The sequence below is a fragment of the Mytilus edulis genome, chromosome 14 (assembly GCF_963676685.1).
Source record: "Mytilus edulis chromosome 14, xbMytEdul2.2, whole genome shotgun sequence".
NCBI lineage: Eukaryota > Metazoa > Mollusca > Bivalvia > Mytilida > Mytilidae > Mytilus > Mytilus edulis.
Window position 1 is genome coordinate 46,848,336 of NC_092357.1, and position 18,590 is coordinate 46,866,925.

General features: G+C 31.0%; 1 long non-coding RNA gene across 2 annotated transcripts; it reads left to right on the forward strand.

The window, feature by feature from the left end:
• Positions 1 to 921: 921 nt before the first annotated feature.
• LOC139502483 (uncharacterized) lies at positions 922 to 7,934 on the forward strand. Of its 2 annotated transcripts, none has more exons than XR_011658860.1 (4): positions 922 to 1,103; positions 6,695 to 6,782; positions 7,200 to 7,286; positions 7,798 to 7,934. It is a non-coding gene; the product is annotated as an uncharacterized lncRNA (long non-coding RNA). The 2 variants fall into 2 exon arrangements; XR_011658859.1 differs by having other exon boundaries at positions 931 to 1,062.
• The last annotated feature ends 10,656 nt before the right edge of the window (positions 7,935 to 18,590 follow it).

Below are 18,590 nucleotides of genomic sequence, written 5' to 3' on the forward strand. Positions count from 1 at the left end.
TTTTTATATGCACCAAAAGCATGTTAACATGCATAACTATGACAGATGAAGAAATTTAAAGCGTTTGTTTTTCCAATTTTTATATGCGTAAGCTTTGCACCAAAAGCATGTTAAAAAGGCATGTGTACATGCATGCATGCATCCCTATGACTGATGTTGGAATTTAAAGAATTTGTTTTGGAAAAACGCTGTCTGCAACTTATCTATGTTAGTCGCGTTAGTATTTCATGTCGATTGTAGGAATCAAGCCATTTCCAATTGGTATTCATCTATAGTCTGTTACAAATAAAGGCAACAGTACAGTATACCACGCTGTTCGAACGTCATAAATCGATTGAGAGAAAACATATCCGGGTTACAAACTAAAGCTGAGGTATACACATCAACTATAAGAAGAAAACAACTATGCTGAGCCTGACTCAGCTAGTATAACCATGGGATTGTATCGCAATCTCGGCAAATTATAAAGAATAACAACTTGTGAGTGAAGCTTGTAGATTATAATTCCACCAGAAAGAATACAGGAGTTTACAGAGTGTGAAATGTTTGGTAAACTGAAAGAAATAAAAATACAATATTTTACAATATGTACGAAAGAAATATATGAATGTTCAATGCAATAATAATATCAAGTCAAAAACGAAAGTAGAATTCTCAGTTCAATTCATAGAAATAAACAATTACAGTTCGTATTGTTGAATAAACGTGGAATCCAAGTTAACGGAATTAACGGTATATATATTTAACAGTTTATAATTGATTTGAAACGTACTTGACGGTGATTTGTCACAATATCCGCAGGAGCAGTTTTGTCGTGGCATCCATTTGCAATAGACCGGTGAGGAAGAGAAAGTAAGCACTAGGAGGGTGTTCATGTTCCAAAACGTTGGAACCAATCAGATTATTATTTACTTTATAAGCGTTGGTTTGATTCGTTGGGGGTGTGTCTTATAAATGTATGACGAGTAGCCTCTGTATGAAGCATTGATCTCCTATGTGAAGGCATAGAAAGTGTACTATGGCGACCCGATGGCGGTAACAGAGAACAACAAAAACTATTTTGTAGGTTAATGCATGCAATACAACCTATCTGTCTGGTATTGGTAATACTTCTTTTTACACATTCATGTAAAACATACTCTTTTTTGTCAAATAACACTTGAAATTAAATGAAGTTGCGGTGCATCGAAGGATCCAGCCTTCGGGGGACCGACTCCTGTCGTCCTGGTCGAAGATCGTCAAATTATTTTGATGGCTACCGAAAAAATCTTCTTGTCATCTGTTTCACTAATAATATCTTAGAAATTAGGTGACTTACATGATGTCATTATACTCCTTCAAATGTCTTTAAATTTAAATGTCTTCTTATTTAAATTTTTCAAAGGCCTTCAAATGCGGAACTAAATTCAATGAAATGTTATGGGAGAGGGGTATCCAACCAGGTATCGGGATCGTTCGCCCTAGGTTCATTCGCACTGAGTTTCTTCTCCCTGATACAGAGATCTCCATGGATGAAAATTGAACGATGGAGGAACTTTCACAATCATAAAATGTATCTACACGGTACAGTGTAGCGCGATCGAAAGTATTTCATCCCTCCATATAAGGATAGGTGAACATGCTAATTCATTGCTTATTTAAATTATATTTATTTGAATTTTCATTATAAATACTATATATAGAAGTACATGTATATATTTTTTCAATAATTGCCGTTTGTAACCCTTCAAAGGCCAAGCCCTCATGCCCCCTCCATTTACCTTAGTCGAGCATGACCAATATAGCTATCACGAAGGTCCCCATGTAGTTTTCTTGCTACATTTGGTAATTGTTAAAAATCATGTGGAGCTTATTTTTCACGGACACTCAAATTCAGAAGTCATGAACCCATTACCGGTATGGCTGGTTTGCAGCAACGACAAAACGAGTAGTACGGGTAAAAGGGCCCGGTTATGTAAAAGGTTAAAAAGATTTGTAAAGCAAACGTTGTCAAATGAAAAGGTTTTTAATTACTTTATCTAGCAAATCCATGCTATGCAACATGCATCTTTCGAGTTTAAATAGAAACCGGAAATGCGGATATTTCAATTTGATTGTAAACTACAAAATGAATTTGGAACTACGATACAATATTTCTTTGCAGGAAATATTAAAGGGGCACTAGCTACGAGATATATAAAAAATCTAAAGTTTGATTTTTTTGGTTCAATCAATAATGAAAGTAAAATAGTGAAATAACAATTTGCTCTTTGCAGCCAAAAAAGGTTAAATTTTGTCAAATTACGCTAAGAAACATTGATAATTAGTAATTCACTTGCAAGTGAATGAGTCGACCTCTTTAAATCTGTATTCATGTGAACTTTAATTTAACCCCATGCTAGAGATTGACAACGCATGCATTGTACGTGTACTGGTTATTTAAAGAAAAAGAATGTCAACAATAAAAGTGAAACTACGGTAAATCATTTGATTATTAATTCGATGCACATAAAATCATTCTTATACGGTTAAAAGCAATGAGAACCATCTATTTTTAATCTATAAAATAAAATCAAACACGCCTATAAAAATCTAATTGCACGTGTTGTTTTAATCTTTTCATATCTTTATTTATGTTTACATCGCTTATATGGTCATATTAGGTCAAATCGATAGTTAATTAGATGGCGTCTGGACTAAAATACACACGAAACGAATCTAAATATTATCTACCCCATGCTCTGTTAACTGTTTATTTTAGACTTTTGATAGTTTGGATAAATGTTTTACATAGTTATAAATCAAATATGAGAATTTGAGTCAAATCGGTGACCATGAATTTGACAGCTAGTGCCCCTTTAAAAGTTTTTACTTTTTAACTTTTAAAGTAATTCTATATTATCGTTACAATACCGCAGTACTCGAGTTATTTGCAATGAAATAATAATTACTGTTTTACGTCTTATTTTGTACTTCTTAAAAAGGGGGATGCTGATAGCGTAACTAAGTCAAAATAAAAGCATGTGATAGTCCGTTCGCCCTATTTACATGTATGATATGTATATGATACATTAATGAACGAGATATATATATTTTATATCCATTAAAATTAAATACAGAATACTTGCTAAATTTATATAAATTAAATAAAATTCTTGGCTGCATTGTTACACTTTAATTTATAATTAAATTCTGAGAAACTTATTTCCTAGTAAGGTAATTGCATACAGATACAAACTTAGTCATCAATGAATTGTCATGTCATGGTTTCTTTTATACACATTAAACATGCCACCAAGGACCTATACATACAATTTATGTTATTAACACATCATGGACCATAATAAAACAGAAGACCTATGTAGCTATTATCAACACATCATGGGCTCTTAAACTACAATGAAACAGAAGACCATGGATCAATTAGACACACCATAATCTCTTTTATACATATAACCCATGAGACCATGGACTTATAATTAACACATCTATTAACACATGAGACCATAGACATAATTCATGTTATTAACACATCATGGACTCTTATACCACAATAAAGATAGACCCTGGACCAATTAGACTCAAAAACATGCCATGGTCTCATATTACGCATATTACACATGAGACCAAGGACCTATTCATGTACATGCTATATATCTGTCATAAGCATATCATTTAAACCACAAATAAACATAAGATCCTGGACCAAACAAAACTGTAAATGGCATGCCATGGTCTCATTAATGCATATTACACGTGAGACCTTGGACCTAAACATATCTCGGACTTTTAAACCACAAAGAAACATGAGACTAAGGACCAAATAGACAGTAAATAACATGCTATGGTCTCATTAATACATATTACACATGAGACCATGGACCTATAAATCTGTAAATAACACTTCATAGACTCTTATACCACAAAGAAACAAGACCATGGACCATTAGTCTGTTTTCCAATTCCTGTAATTAGAGACTACTTTTTTGGTTGCCTCCCTTAGGAGTATATTAATGTTTAATGGCAATGGAGATCTAGTAGAAAAAGCAAACATATCTGTGCATTTTGTGGGTAACCATTAAGTTTTTCGAATCATTTAAAAACATTTAACTTTGTGTTAAGCTAAATACTTTTGATAGATTTTAAATTTGTTAAAACGTTAATATATCACTTTCAACTTAAGCTGAGTGGTCAAATACCAGATTACGATTGACCAAGGGAAGTTATTTGTTTAAAAAGTGTGTAGTTACAGAATCAAATTGGTAATTGGTAAAGGAATTGTTTTACAGTAAAAAAATAATGATGTAAAACATGTAGTAGACTGTAAAAAATAAAAAATTATATCAATTATTTGAATGATAGCTAACAATAATTATTACGAAGGATACTATAATTATGATACAGTACACTTCAATTTATGATATGTAATAAGCAAGTCTTTACCTGTTTGATACATATATGTATTCATATATATTTAACATGCTTTATATGTTATAATATCATTTTACTTTTATTCCAGTCTGAAAATAATTATACAAGCTGCATCATTTTTCTAATTCTGTAAAGATTTCAGAGATGTCAATTTCCCAAGTGTTGAAAAGAAAACTGTAATGTTTTGTGTATTTAGTTCTTTAAGATTCTATTTTGACTTAAATTTAGTAACTTTACATAGTCAGTCAAGCCAATTAAAATGTTTTAGTCCTATATGTGTGTAAACTTTAATTTGTGCATATTTATTTACATATTATTTTTCATAAAATGGAAATAATAGATAAACAGTATCAATATAGAAGATCACATGAGCAGGGTTTCCGCTGGCGGTCGCCATTTTCGCAATTTGCGAAAAAATAATAATTGTGGCGATAAAAATTCGTCATTTGCGAAAGAATTTGGCGAAAGAAATATATAAAACGATTTATTTTCCTCCATCTTGTTTATTTACTTTTTTTCGAGTTTCTCGGACTTTACCCGATCAGACAATACTCGGAATTCACCTTGACCTCATTAAGATTTGGACAAAAAATCAATAATCAGCTGATTGCATTTTATAGCTATCGACAACAAAGGACTAATTAATAAAGGTGTTGATTGAATTGTTTGACAAAATGATATGGTTAAATGGCTTCCGCTAAATGTCACATACAGAATTTATTTACGACTTTGCGTGTTTGAAGCAAACTTTTGACGTCTACTCTCTTTTTAAAGATAGTTTAGAAAAGAAAGCTGTTGTTGTGATGAAAAATTTTCAAAAGCAAGAAAAATCTCCGATTCAAAACTTTAATTATCCCTTGACTTTATATAGGTAATTGATTAGGGAGACTACTTTAAAGTCGTTTGAGGGACACGTGTGTTTCAAGCATAGTTTAAGTCTCAACTTTTTCATTTACGATGGTCAAGAAAAGAAAGTAAATGTTTAGTGTTTATTCAGTAAATGTAAACTCTAAATTAAGTTTGACAGAATAATCATAGACACAATGGGGCAACATCACCTTATTTAAGGGGAAAAGGGGGGGGGGTAAGAAAAAAAGGTAAATTTTAAACGAAAAATATAGTTATGTTACTTGACGAAAAAAATAATAAAGTGGCGAAAAATATATTGTGTTGGCGAAAGAGGTGGCGAAACAAATAATTGACCCAGGGGAAACCCTGCACATGAGTAGTAGATAAATCATGGTGATGGTTATAGTATGAGAGAGAGAAAAATCTGTTGAGTTAGAGATTATATATTTAAAAAATTAAAGTTGTCTCTAGTTATCCTACATTATGCTACTTAGTACATGTAGTATATTCATAGTGTATTTTATATGGAATATTGATCACTGTTTAAATTTATTTTAAATGCTTTCAAAATTCAAAATAACTTAGAATGAAATTCAAAACAGTGTAGCTGTGGCCATTGATTGACACATTAAAATCATCCATTGACTGGGACAATTAAGGTGAACGTTTGTATGTAACGACCAATGCTCACTATGTACTTTTTAAAGACACTTAAACTATGGGGTCACCAAAGGTTTTCAACACCTAAATAAAGTAATTCGAAAAATTAATCAGAAATAACACGATATTTTGATTTATATCAATTATATAAATCAAAACACAAAGGTTATTCCTGATTAATTTTTCGAATTATTTTATAATTAAAGGCGTTAAGAAACCTTTGGTGACCCCACGGTTTAAATGTCTATCGTAGGTACGTCGTGAACAGTGGTCGTTACAGACAAACGTTCACGTAAATTGTCCCAGTCAATGGATGGTTTTAATGTGTCAATCAATGGCCACAGCTACACTGTTTTGAATTTCATTCTATTACAGGTATTTTACAGTTATTCAAATATTATTTTTATGCCCCATTTATGGGCATTATGTTTTCTGGTCTGTGCATCCGTCTGTTCGTTCGTTTGTCCATTCGTCTATCTGTCCCACTTCAGGTTAAAGTTTTTGGTAGAGGTAGTTTTTAATGAAGCTGAAGTCCAATCAACTTGAAACTTAGTATGCATGTTCCATTTGATATGATCTTTCTAATTTTAATGCCAAGTAAGAGATTATCCCCCATTTTCACGCTCCGCTGAACATAGTAAATGATAGTGCCCAGGGGCATCCGTGTACTGGGGACACATTCTTGTTTTTTATAAATGTAAAAAGTGTTTTTTTCTTATATAATTTTCCTTAGTATCGCTCTTGATTACTTGAATTTAGTATGTTATACTTTTAGGTGGAGAATTTCAAAGATGAATATCCAGAATATGCTATTATTTGTATGGCTGTTGTTAATAATGCCATTGTGCATGTTGTATCAACTGGTATGTATCTGTAATCATATATTTGAGACATTTTTTCTCTGATTAACTTTTATCATGCCATGTCTTAAACAAATATTACCACATGTATTATTACATTAAATGGACTTATTAACCATAGTAAAAGTAATCAACCCTGAAAAAATATTGATAGATTATTGAAGGGTCTCCAATTAAGAGTTTCTCTGCAAAAATCTCATGAAAGACAAACAAACATCCGCTTGTTAGAAAGATCTATTTTAGAGTTAAAATATGATAAATGAAATAGACATATATATGGTCAATTTTTAAATGTAATAATTTCAGTAGACCTGTGCTATTTCTTTGCTTTTCGAGTATTAACTTATTAAACTGAGATAGATTTAAACAGCAAATGTTGATATATTGAAAAGATATATATGTTTTTTGTATTATATTCAGGTTCAGTACAGATGAAGTTTATGTTGGTTCAAAATTAGCATGTGACAAAGACGTACAAAGATATACTTCTTGGCATGCAGTTTAATGGTAAACCTACAGAATATATAAAAAAGAAGATGTGGTATGATTGCCAATGAGACAACTATCCACAAAAGACCAAAATGACACAGACATTAACAATTATAGGTCACTGTACGGCCTTCAACAATGAGCAAAGCCCATACCCGCATAGTCAGCTATGAAAGGCCCCGATATGACAATGTAAAACAATTCAAACGAGAACACTAACTAATATGTTTATATTACATATCCTTCTTCATGCATATTTTTTTCCTTTTGTTCTGCTTCACATTTTTATTCTTCCACATAAGTTATGTTTCACTGTTCAACTACTGGACCCCTTTTAAGCAATTAGCTTTTACTGCATAATGTACACATGGGTACATGTTGCAATATCTCAAATATAGAAAAATAGATGTATTAATATTTATGGTTAGTGAAATGAGTCTTTTTAGTTGAAGGGAAAACCAAGTGGCATATTGTAATTAGAGCTGTTAAACCATAGTTTTATGATACTGATACAGTGCTTGTTTTTCAGAGGCAGACAAAACTCCAGATCAGGCTGCAGACAATAATATTGTATCAATACCATACTCTTCTGTGCTGGAAACTAACGTCTATGATTTGCATGTTGGCATCATGAGAACTCCGATATCCAAATCAGCTAAACCAATCACTTCTCAATCTAGTATGACACAATTTATTTTTATGTATTTTCTTTTTTTTAATATTAATAATGTATGGTTTTCATTGTTATATCCTTGTAACTTGAAAACATTTTTAAATAGCACATTTTTAATGGTTTACCATTATAACTTACATGACTTACTGATAGGATGTTATAACTTTCTATTTAACCTCGATAAAGGGGGATATGATGCAGCTTATTGGCTTGCCTGTTTTCATGACATTTTTTGCACTTGGTTGCAGTTTATATACATTCTAGGATTGAAAGCCTTTGGCTTAGAAAACATCAGCATAATGACCCATATCTTTTCCCTTTGGTATTTAATCCTTTGTAATGTTTTGCCTATATTTCTGATATTTGTTTAATTAAAATGTTTAATTAAAAGTCATCCAAACCCACCCAAGCAGAAAGTATTGATCTATTTTCTATATTAATATGCTCATATGCGCTGGTTATTTTAAAAGTATTTGTTTTGCTTTCCATATATATGTATGCTCATTAGCATTGATAATATTTTTTGAAAAGATCATGGAATACATATTATTGACATTGGTTTTATTTATATTGATGTTTTATATGATTACGGGATTTTTTATGGTGTTTCACCTCTTATTTTTTACGTGGCGAGGATCTTCAGCGGCCTCCACGTTTCACAGATTGTGATAGATTATGGACCATACACCGGATATTTAATACGTTGCTAAATATTAATCAGTTACAAGAAATGATCTGTAACAAGTATATTTATTTGTACTTGATTAGGGTTTATAACTTTCAGCTCGATTGTCTTGAACGTTTACAAGCTATTCTATTATTTTCCTTAACCATGATTCTCATTGGTTGTTTCCAACAGTCAGAAATCAATGTTTTATGATAGATCGTTCCAATTGCTTCACTGTTTGATAGAATATAGTAACACGCCTTTTTTCTTTTTCTAACCTGTGGTGAACTCTTTGTCTCGTTTCAGGCTTTATCTATGTCATCATTTCTATTATGTATGTATACAAGTTTGTGTATCTTTATTGTTTTGATATGCGTATTACTCGTATTTCTTATAAAAAGTTTTAGATACATTTTCATGATTTATCACGCCTTGTTAACTTTTCTTGTAAATTTTTGTGTCTTTTATACGCTATGACTGGTTTCCTTCTTAAAATGATTGAGAGTTCAGGGTCATTTTCTATCAAATTCCAATGTTTTATAATTGATCTTTTTAACTGTTTCACTGCTGGGTTATATTTAGTGATAAAGATTGTCGTTTTAACATCTGGTTTTTCAGTGTTAGTCAATAAATCATTTCGTTCTAAGTTTGAGGTAGATATAATCGCTTCATCGATTTCTGTTTGCTTATAATTTCTTTGTAATAATTTTTCTCTAAATGAATTAATGATCTTGGTACGTTCATATATATCGTTTGGCATACTGTAAAACATGGTATGGTACGATGGTATGGTATGTGTTATGGTATGATGGTATGGTACGAATACCATCATACCATGGTACGCATGAATGGTACCATGGTATGGTATGATGGTATGGTACAAATTACTATACCATGGTACAAATTATTATACCATGGAATAAAGCATGGTATGGTTTTTCAAAAGAGGAAATTTTGAAAAATTAATAAACCTATTCTTAAACAGGATTTTATAAATTATCTGTTTTCTTTTCTTTCTTTTTTGACCTATTTCAAAACAAAACTTTTTTTGCAAATTGAAATGGTACTTTATTTTTCACAACTACATTAAGGTGCTCTGGGTTAATGTAACTTATCAAAATTTCTATATCTACAGTTAATTGTTTTTATCTTGGGACTGACCAGGAATTTATCTGGTTGAGGAGTGGCCACTCCTGTTAACTTTGGGATACACTATAAATAGGAGACAGAAATGAACTACATTGGTTAGAGGTATAGGGCGAGGGTTGAGATCTCACAAAACATGCTTAACACTATCACATGTGTTGCACCTGTACCAAGTCTGGAACCTCTGTTCTGGTCTTTTTTTTTTTTTTTTTTTTTTTGGTTCATTTACATGTTTCGGAGTTTATTGGAACGTTTATTTTATATAAACTAGTACACATTTTTGTTCAGAAAATGGCCATATAACTTCTACCCCCACCCCCCTTTTTGAAGTTAAATTATTGCTCCTTTGGAGTCAGCTTCAGCCCGCCTCCTGGTGCAAGATTTTTTCGCTGTGTAAAAGACTTTTTTGTTTTGCCTTTGGCTGTTTTCTACTCTTTAGTCGGGTTGTTTCTTTGACACATTACCCGTTTCCATTCTAAATTTTATGAAGGATTTACTATACTTAAAGGCAGTTACATATATGCTGTTTATGTTTCTTCTTTGAGGAAGCACCGTAAAGAAAGAAATGGACTGCAAATTCAATGTGATTAGTGTGAATCTTAAGATTCTTGTAAACAACAGGTACATGTAAGATCAGTTCTCAGAGACAAATTATGTCAAAAAACACTTTAAGTGTCTAGGAACAGATTACAGGAATCCCATTTTCATAAAAACAGTTAACAACATTACAAATTTTAACAGAACAGATAACAGCCAGTGGGTTGAAAACAGTTAACAGTTTAATTTTGTCTAAAATAACAGTTAAAACACAAAGGCAAAAACAAATTAACACAAAAAGGTATTGCCCCCCTCCCCCCTCCTTCCTTGTAGGTCAGTATGTTGATCATTTTCTTATACTTATAGTTCAAAATCAGTCTAACATATAAAAGATACTACATCATTCATTAATATTATTGAGAAATTAGAACCTAATTAGCCTTTTGGTTTCGTATAATATAACAAAGATGTTTACTAATCTTCCTCAAACGTCCTGTTAAACGAGCCAGACAGTTTTGAAAAATCAAGCTCCGCCGTCATTATAATTGACCTTGAAATCCATTTTAAAGAAACCTATTCTTATCTCTATCTGCACAGAAATAGCTGTCACTCTCAGCTTGTATTAAAAAAAATGAAATAAAGTTGTTTAATAAAATCACACATAATAAAAAAAAAGAATCATTCGTTGGTTGATATTGTGTATTAACTTCCATAATGCACATTGTTTTTACATATAAATGAAGAAAACAAAATACACTCTACAACATGTGGTATCTATCAACTAACATAGTATTATATTAGTGACAGTTTAATTTGAAAGTATGGTGTTTTCTAATCCACACAGGAGATGCATTCACCTTTTATTCACATTTTTAGTGGAATATCGTGGCCATAGATGTAGACAGAATATGCAACTGTTTAAAGTGTCATATTTCAAAACAATATAAAAGTTGACCATTGACAGAAGGTTATGCAATAAAACTTTAACTGCATTATCTAGATTATAATCTAAAGATATGCAGTACTTCCCAAAATTTTAAAGAATAATTGACAGCCATTTACAATGTGTTAGAACAGGACATTATATCTATCTTATCTTAACTTAATAGTTATCTGAGATGTTTAAATTGAATTTTCTCTTGTTTTCTGTTCACAGCTTTATACATGTAAGTGATAGTCTATCTGGTTTGTCTACATCTATTTTGTAAAATATTATTTTCATAACTAAAACAGATACATAATGTCAACAAATTAAAAAAAAAAATCATATTTCATATTACCTAAATTAATTTTTAAAAATTTCCTACTTCCATGCTTCATACCATCAAGTTATACCATTGTATAATAATTTGTACCATGGTATACGAATTCGTACCATGGTATACGAATTTGTACCATACCATCATACCATACCATGGTACCAGTCATGCATACCATGGTATGATGGTATTGGTACCATACCATCATACCATAACACATACCATACCATCATACCATACCATGTTTTACAGTATGCCATATCGTTTGTGTTTCTTATATTACGGATAATCTCTCCTTTAATGAAGCCTTTGAATACGCTTTTAGGATGACAACTGTTTCTATCTAAGTATTGAAAAGTTTCTGTTGGTTTTCTGAAAGTCTTAAGATCTAGGATCCCAGAGTCCAAAAATCTTTTGCCTTTATATACTTCAGTATCTAAAAATGTAATTCTTTCCGACGATATTTCGTAGGTGAACTTCAAATATTTGTGTGCCTTGTTTGCCGTTATGAAAAGTTCTTGGAGTTCGTTTTTATTACCGTTAAATAAGATGAATCCATCATCTCTATATCTACCGCAGAAAGCTATTTTGTCTCTATGTGAATACTTTGATAATATATGCTCTAAAATTTCGAACATTCTTATGTCAGCTAATTCTGCTGATGCAGCGCCTCCCATTGGGACACCTGTTCTCTGTCTGTATGTTTTACTGTTAAATGTGAATTCATTATTCTTCAATATGATTTCAAGAGATTTTATTATATCTTCAATAGGAGGGATTTGAAATGGATAATTATTGCATATTAAATTCTTTGTTACTCTTTTGACAGCTTCAATTATCTCAGAATATTCTAAGTTTGTATACATGTTGCTTGCATCAAATGTAGCTAATAAAATATTGTTGTTTAGGTTTAGATTCTCAAGTTTCTGAATAAAATCTTTGGTATCTTTGATATATGTATTCTGACTTTGCACTAATGGTAATAAAATACGATCGATAAAATGTGATAGATTATGGAAAGGTGTACCACATAAAGATACTATAGGTCTGCCTAAGAACCTATATTCAATGATTTTTGCTGGATTGTTTTCTATTTCAAGTAAGATTTCTGGTGGAATTTTGTGTATTTTTGGCAACAGGAAAAATTTTCCTATTTTTTTGTTGAATAAATTCTGTAATAAAAATTTATATGTTATCTTGTCTATTTGGTCTGCCCTAGGTAGAGTTCACCACAGGTTAGAAAAAGAAAAAAGGCGTGTTACTATATTCTATCAAACAGTGAAGCAATTGGAACGATCTATCATAAAACATTGATTTCTGACTGTTGGAAACAACCAATGAGAATCATGGTTAAGGAAAATAATAGAATAGCTTGTAAACGTTCAAGACAATCGAGCTGAAAGTTATAAACCCTAATCAAGTACAAATAAATATACTTGTTACAGATCATTTCTTGTAACTGATTAATATTTAGCAACGTATTAAATATCCGGTGTATGGTCCATAATCTATCACAATCTGTGAAACGTGGAGGCCGCTGAAGATCCTCGCCACGTAAAAAATAAGAGGTGAAACACCATAAAAAATCCCGTAATCATATAAAACATCAATATAAATAAAACCAATGTCAATAATATGTATTCCATGATCTTTTCAAAAAATATTATCAATGCTAATGAGCATACATATATATGGAAAGCAAAACAAATACTTTTAAAATAACCAGCGCATATGAGCATATTAATATAGAAAATAGATCAATACTTTCTGCTTGGGTGGGTTTGGATGACTTTTAATTAAACATTCTGAGATAATTGAAGCTGTCAAAAGAGTAACAAAGAATTTAATATGCAATAATTATCCATTTCAAATCCCTCCTATTGAAGATATAATAAAATCTCTTGAAATCATATTGAAGAATAATGAATTCACATTTAACAGTAAAACATACAGACAGAGAACAGGTGTCCCAATGGGAGGCGCTGCATCAGCAGAATTAGCTGACATAAGAATGTTCGAAATTTTAGAGCATATATTATCAAAGTATTCACATAGAGACAAAATAGCTTTCTGCGGTAGATATAGAGATGATGGATTCATCTTATTTAACGGTAATAAAAACGAACTCCAAGAACTTTTCATAACGGCAAACAAGGCACACAAATATTTGAAGTTCACCTACGAAATATCGTCGGAAAGAATTACATTTTTAGATACTGAAGTATATAAAGGCAAAAGATTTTTGGACTCTGGGATCCTAGATCTTAAGACTTTCAGAAAACCAACAGAAACTTTTCAATACTTAGATAGAAACAGTTGTCATCCTAAAAGCGTATTCAAAGGCTTCATTAAAGGAGAGATTATCCGTAATATAAGAAACACAAACGATATATATGAACGTACCAAGATCATTAATTCATTTAGAGAAAAATTATTACAAAGAAATTATAAGCAAACAGAAATCGATGAAGCGATTATATCTACCTCAAACTTAGAACGAAATGATTTATTGACTAACACTGAAAAACCAGATGTTAAAACGACAATCTTTATCACTAAATATAACCCAGCAGTGAAACAGTTAAAAAGATCAATTATAAAACATTGGAATTTGATAGAAAATGACCCTGAACTCTCAATCATTTTAAGAAGGAAACCAGTCATAGCGTATAAAAGACACAAAAATTTACAAGAAAAGTTAACAAGGCGTGATAAATCATGAAAATGTATCTAAAACTTTTTATAAGAAATACGAGTAATACGCATATCAAAACAATAAAGATACACAAACTTGTATACATACATAATAGAAATGATGACATAGATAAAGCCTGAAACGAGACAAAGAGTTCACCACAGGTTAGAAAAAGAAAAAAGGCGTGTTACTATATTCTATCAAACAGTGAAGCAATTGGAACGATCTATCATAAAACATTGATTTCTGACTGTTGGAAACAACCAATGAGAATCATGGTTAAGGAAAATAATAGAATAGCTTGTAAACGTTCAAGACAATCGAGCTGAAAGTTATAAACCCTAATCAAGTACAAATAAATATACTTGTTACAGATCATTTCTTGTAACTGATTAATATTTAGCAACGTATTAAATATCCGGTGTATGGTCCATAATCTATCACAATCTGTGAAACGTGGAGGCCGCTGAAGATCCTCGCCACGTAAAAAATAAGAGGTGAAACACCATAAAAAATCCCGTAATCATATAAAACATCAATATAAATAAAACCAATGTCAATAATATGTATTCCATGATCTTTTCAAAAAATATTATCAATGCTAATGAGCATACATATATATGGAAAGCAAAACAAATACTTTTAAAATAACCAGCGCATATGAGCATATTAATATAGAAAATAGATCAATACTTTCTGCTTGGGTGGGTTTGGATGACTTTTAATTAAACATGGTCCATAATCTATCACAATCTGTGAAACGTGGAGGCCGCTGAAGATCCTCGCCACGTAAAAAATAAGAGGTGAAACACCATAAAAAATCCCGTAATCATATAAAACATCAATATAAATAAAACCAATGTCAATAATATGTATTCCATGATCTTTTCAAAAAATATTATCAATGCTAATGAGCATACATATATATGGAAAGCAAAACAAATACTTTTAAAATAACCAGCGCATATGAGCATATTAATATAGAAAATAGATCAATACTTTCTGCTTGGGTGGGTTTGGATGACTTTTAATTAAAAATCCCGTAATCATATAAAACATCAATATAAATAAAACCAATGTCAATAATATGTATTCCATGATCTTTTCAAAAAATATTATCAATGCTAATGAGCATACATATATATGGAAAGCAAAACAAATACTTTTAAAATAACCAGCGCATATGAGCATATTAATATAGAAAATAGATCAATACTTTCTGCTTGGGTGGGTTTGGATGACTTTTAATTAAACATTTATCTTAACGCTATGCAGAATTTGTAAAAAAAAAAGAAGATATTCATAAGTTTTATTCACCATTTAGTTTTTTTTCTAGATTTCCTTATTCACAATCATGGTATGTTAACAGGACCTGTTATAAAACTGCATGATGTGTTAACATTTTTAGAGGCATTTAATTGTATAATGTTGATAGTGAAAACTGCTCTAGAATTGATATAATTGAGTTTCCTTCAAAAATATAAATACCTGAAAAATATGATAATCATGAGTTGTATGGCTAAGAACCATGATTAATCATATGATAAATAGTTTATACTTTAAGGAATGTTTAATTCCTTATTTTTTTAGATTAATTGCACACCTTACTCAAATAATGTTATAACATAGACTTATTACAAATATGAAAACAATGTAACAAAGTAAAAAAAAACTCAATGGGAAAAAACTAAGGACAATTGTCATGATTGTGTAGATCACTGTGTATGAATTTACATGGTACATGTAGATATGAACAATAATGAAGCATACCCTCAGATAAGAAATATCCCTGAAGAACTCCACTTTCAAAAAATCTACAGTAGTAAACATCATCAAGCTTGAAGAAGGAGCAGTAAAACTCTCCATCAGTAAGGGAGGGTGATGACAGATCTAACATGGTTTTCTCTAACTGAAATAAAAACGGTGTTTCTGGTGAAGTGAAGTCAGCAGCGGCCAAAGATTCAGAACATTTTCCTTCTAGATACACAGCTCTTGAGGCAATTTCTAGATTCTTCTTTAAGCTGACTTTCCATTCTACAATGAATTTTGATTTATACAGTTTACTTATTCATTTTAACAATATATTTTTTACCTAGAAGCAACATGAATTTCATTTAAAAAATGTAAAGATTTTTGCAATAATAAAACCATTTAAAATAAATGAAAGATGATATGTTTGTTAACCTTATATCATGTATCAGTTAGATAAGTTTTTGTGCTGATTTTACTCAGAAAATGTATTGTTTATCTTTTTTGTTTCAAGTTTAATAAATATATAGTAATGCTATCAATATAAAAAAAAACAATTAAAAATACTGCACATACATGACATATATTTCTACAATTTATGTTATTCATGAATTACCTCTGTCTTCCAACTGTTGCAAAACTGAAGATGATGGACATGCTAATTCTGGTCTAGTTGAGTGTACTCCAAAAGTTTCCTATCAAATAAACAAAAAATAAATTTAAAAATGAAAATTTTCTTACTACATGTTACTGTGTATAATTTCAGCTTACGCCCCAAAAGGTACTAAGCATTTGTTATATGCCACATAATAACTTATCATAGCCAAGCTGCTGACATTTTTCACTATCTACTAAATAAAGAACTAGAATGAAGCCTTAGTAAGGTGTGATTCATAATATTTTTAGAAAGGCACTTGGGTTTAAATTTTTAATTGATTACTGATTATACATGGACACATGCAAGTAACTGATCTTTAGATAAAATTAAAATTAATCAAACAGAAGCACAAGTTTTTTTTAGATGAAATACAGAAAATGTTCCTCTGCACACGCACCTGTACATCATTTTATTGTTCAACTGATAGGAATTCAAGAAAGAACCCATTAGATCTTGATGAAACTTTAAGAAAACTTTGAAAACCACAGTTAATTGTTTCTCCTAAGCAAAGGGTTAGGAATTACTAGAATTTAGACAGGACCCCATTGGAAATTTAGTGTTCCCTTTTTTCAGTCAGATTGATGCAAAATATTTAAACTTCATTATCATGATTATAATAAATTAAAAGATATGATTGCGGAAAGATAGATATGGTGGTGTTATAATTCCTCTAATGTCTATATGTTTAGTATTGTTAAAAACCCCATTTTAACAAAAAAACAATATTTCAACCAGATTTGCTATTTTCCCAACTATCATGTGTATGCAAATAAACAAATGATCTTAAAAGGAAGGGGAATGTAGCACTCATTTTAAGCTTATTAGATGAAGCTGAGAAGCAGGTATTCAATCCTGACTGTTGCCTTTTCCCACTTCCCACTTTAGTTAATATATATAGAATAACCATACATTGTCTTGAAATATCAATGTTATTTGTAAAAGGCTTAGAAACAGGTAGAAAGCGAGGCTGTGCCGAGCATTTCTAGCTGTTTCGAGCCAATACAAATAACTTTTATATTTAGAGACAATGTATGGTTATTCTTTATACTGCAACTCTTATAACTGTTCTAAATGAAGTATTAAGGGTAAAAACCATCATTTCTTTATTTTGAGCAGAAGACATCAAATTTCCGCGAACCTGTATGTTTTATTGACGTCATAAATAAAACTCTACGGAAACGCATTGTCAACGTCATAAAAAAGGCACTGACTGTATACCACATATGAATATACGGTCAATGCAATTTGACTGCTCAAATAGCACAGTTGCAGTATATATATAAAAAATAATATTGATAAAATATTTTATAAAATTTCAATGTCAATGAATGTTATGATTTCTTCAGAAAATTTCAGTAAAAATATGTAAACTTTAAAAAAAAATGACAATATGTCGATAGTAGTATTTAGTACATATATGTGATGCCCAACATAGATGTCATGTGTAAGCATTGTGTATTAGTTTAATAAAATATAAGACAATAACTTCGAGAGGATAACCGCACTTCAGAATAAAAGCCAAAAATAGAGACAAAATGTATGTTATGTATGTAACTATGTATGTGCCAGTACCAAGGCAGGAGCTGTCGTTTGTTAATGGGTTACATATTTTCTTTTCATTCAACATTTTTTTAAACATAAATTAGACTGTTTGTTTTCTCGTTTAAATGGTTTTACATTTGTCATTTCTGATCCTTTTATAGCTGAATATACGGTATGGGCTTGCTCATTGTTGAAAGCCATACAAGGACCTATAGCTGTTAATTTCTATGTCTCTTGTGGAAGGTGTCTCATTTATGGCCATCATAACACATCTTCTTTTTTATATACACCATAGGGAGAAGTGGAGGGTCGTGTCATGTTTTTTTAAACTCTATTTTCCAAATCAGGAACCTGATGTTAGTTGGTTGGTTGTCGTTTGTTGATGTGGTTTAGTAG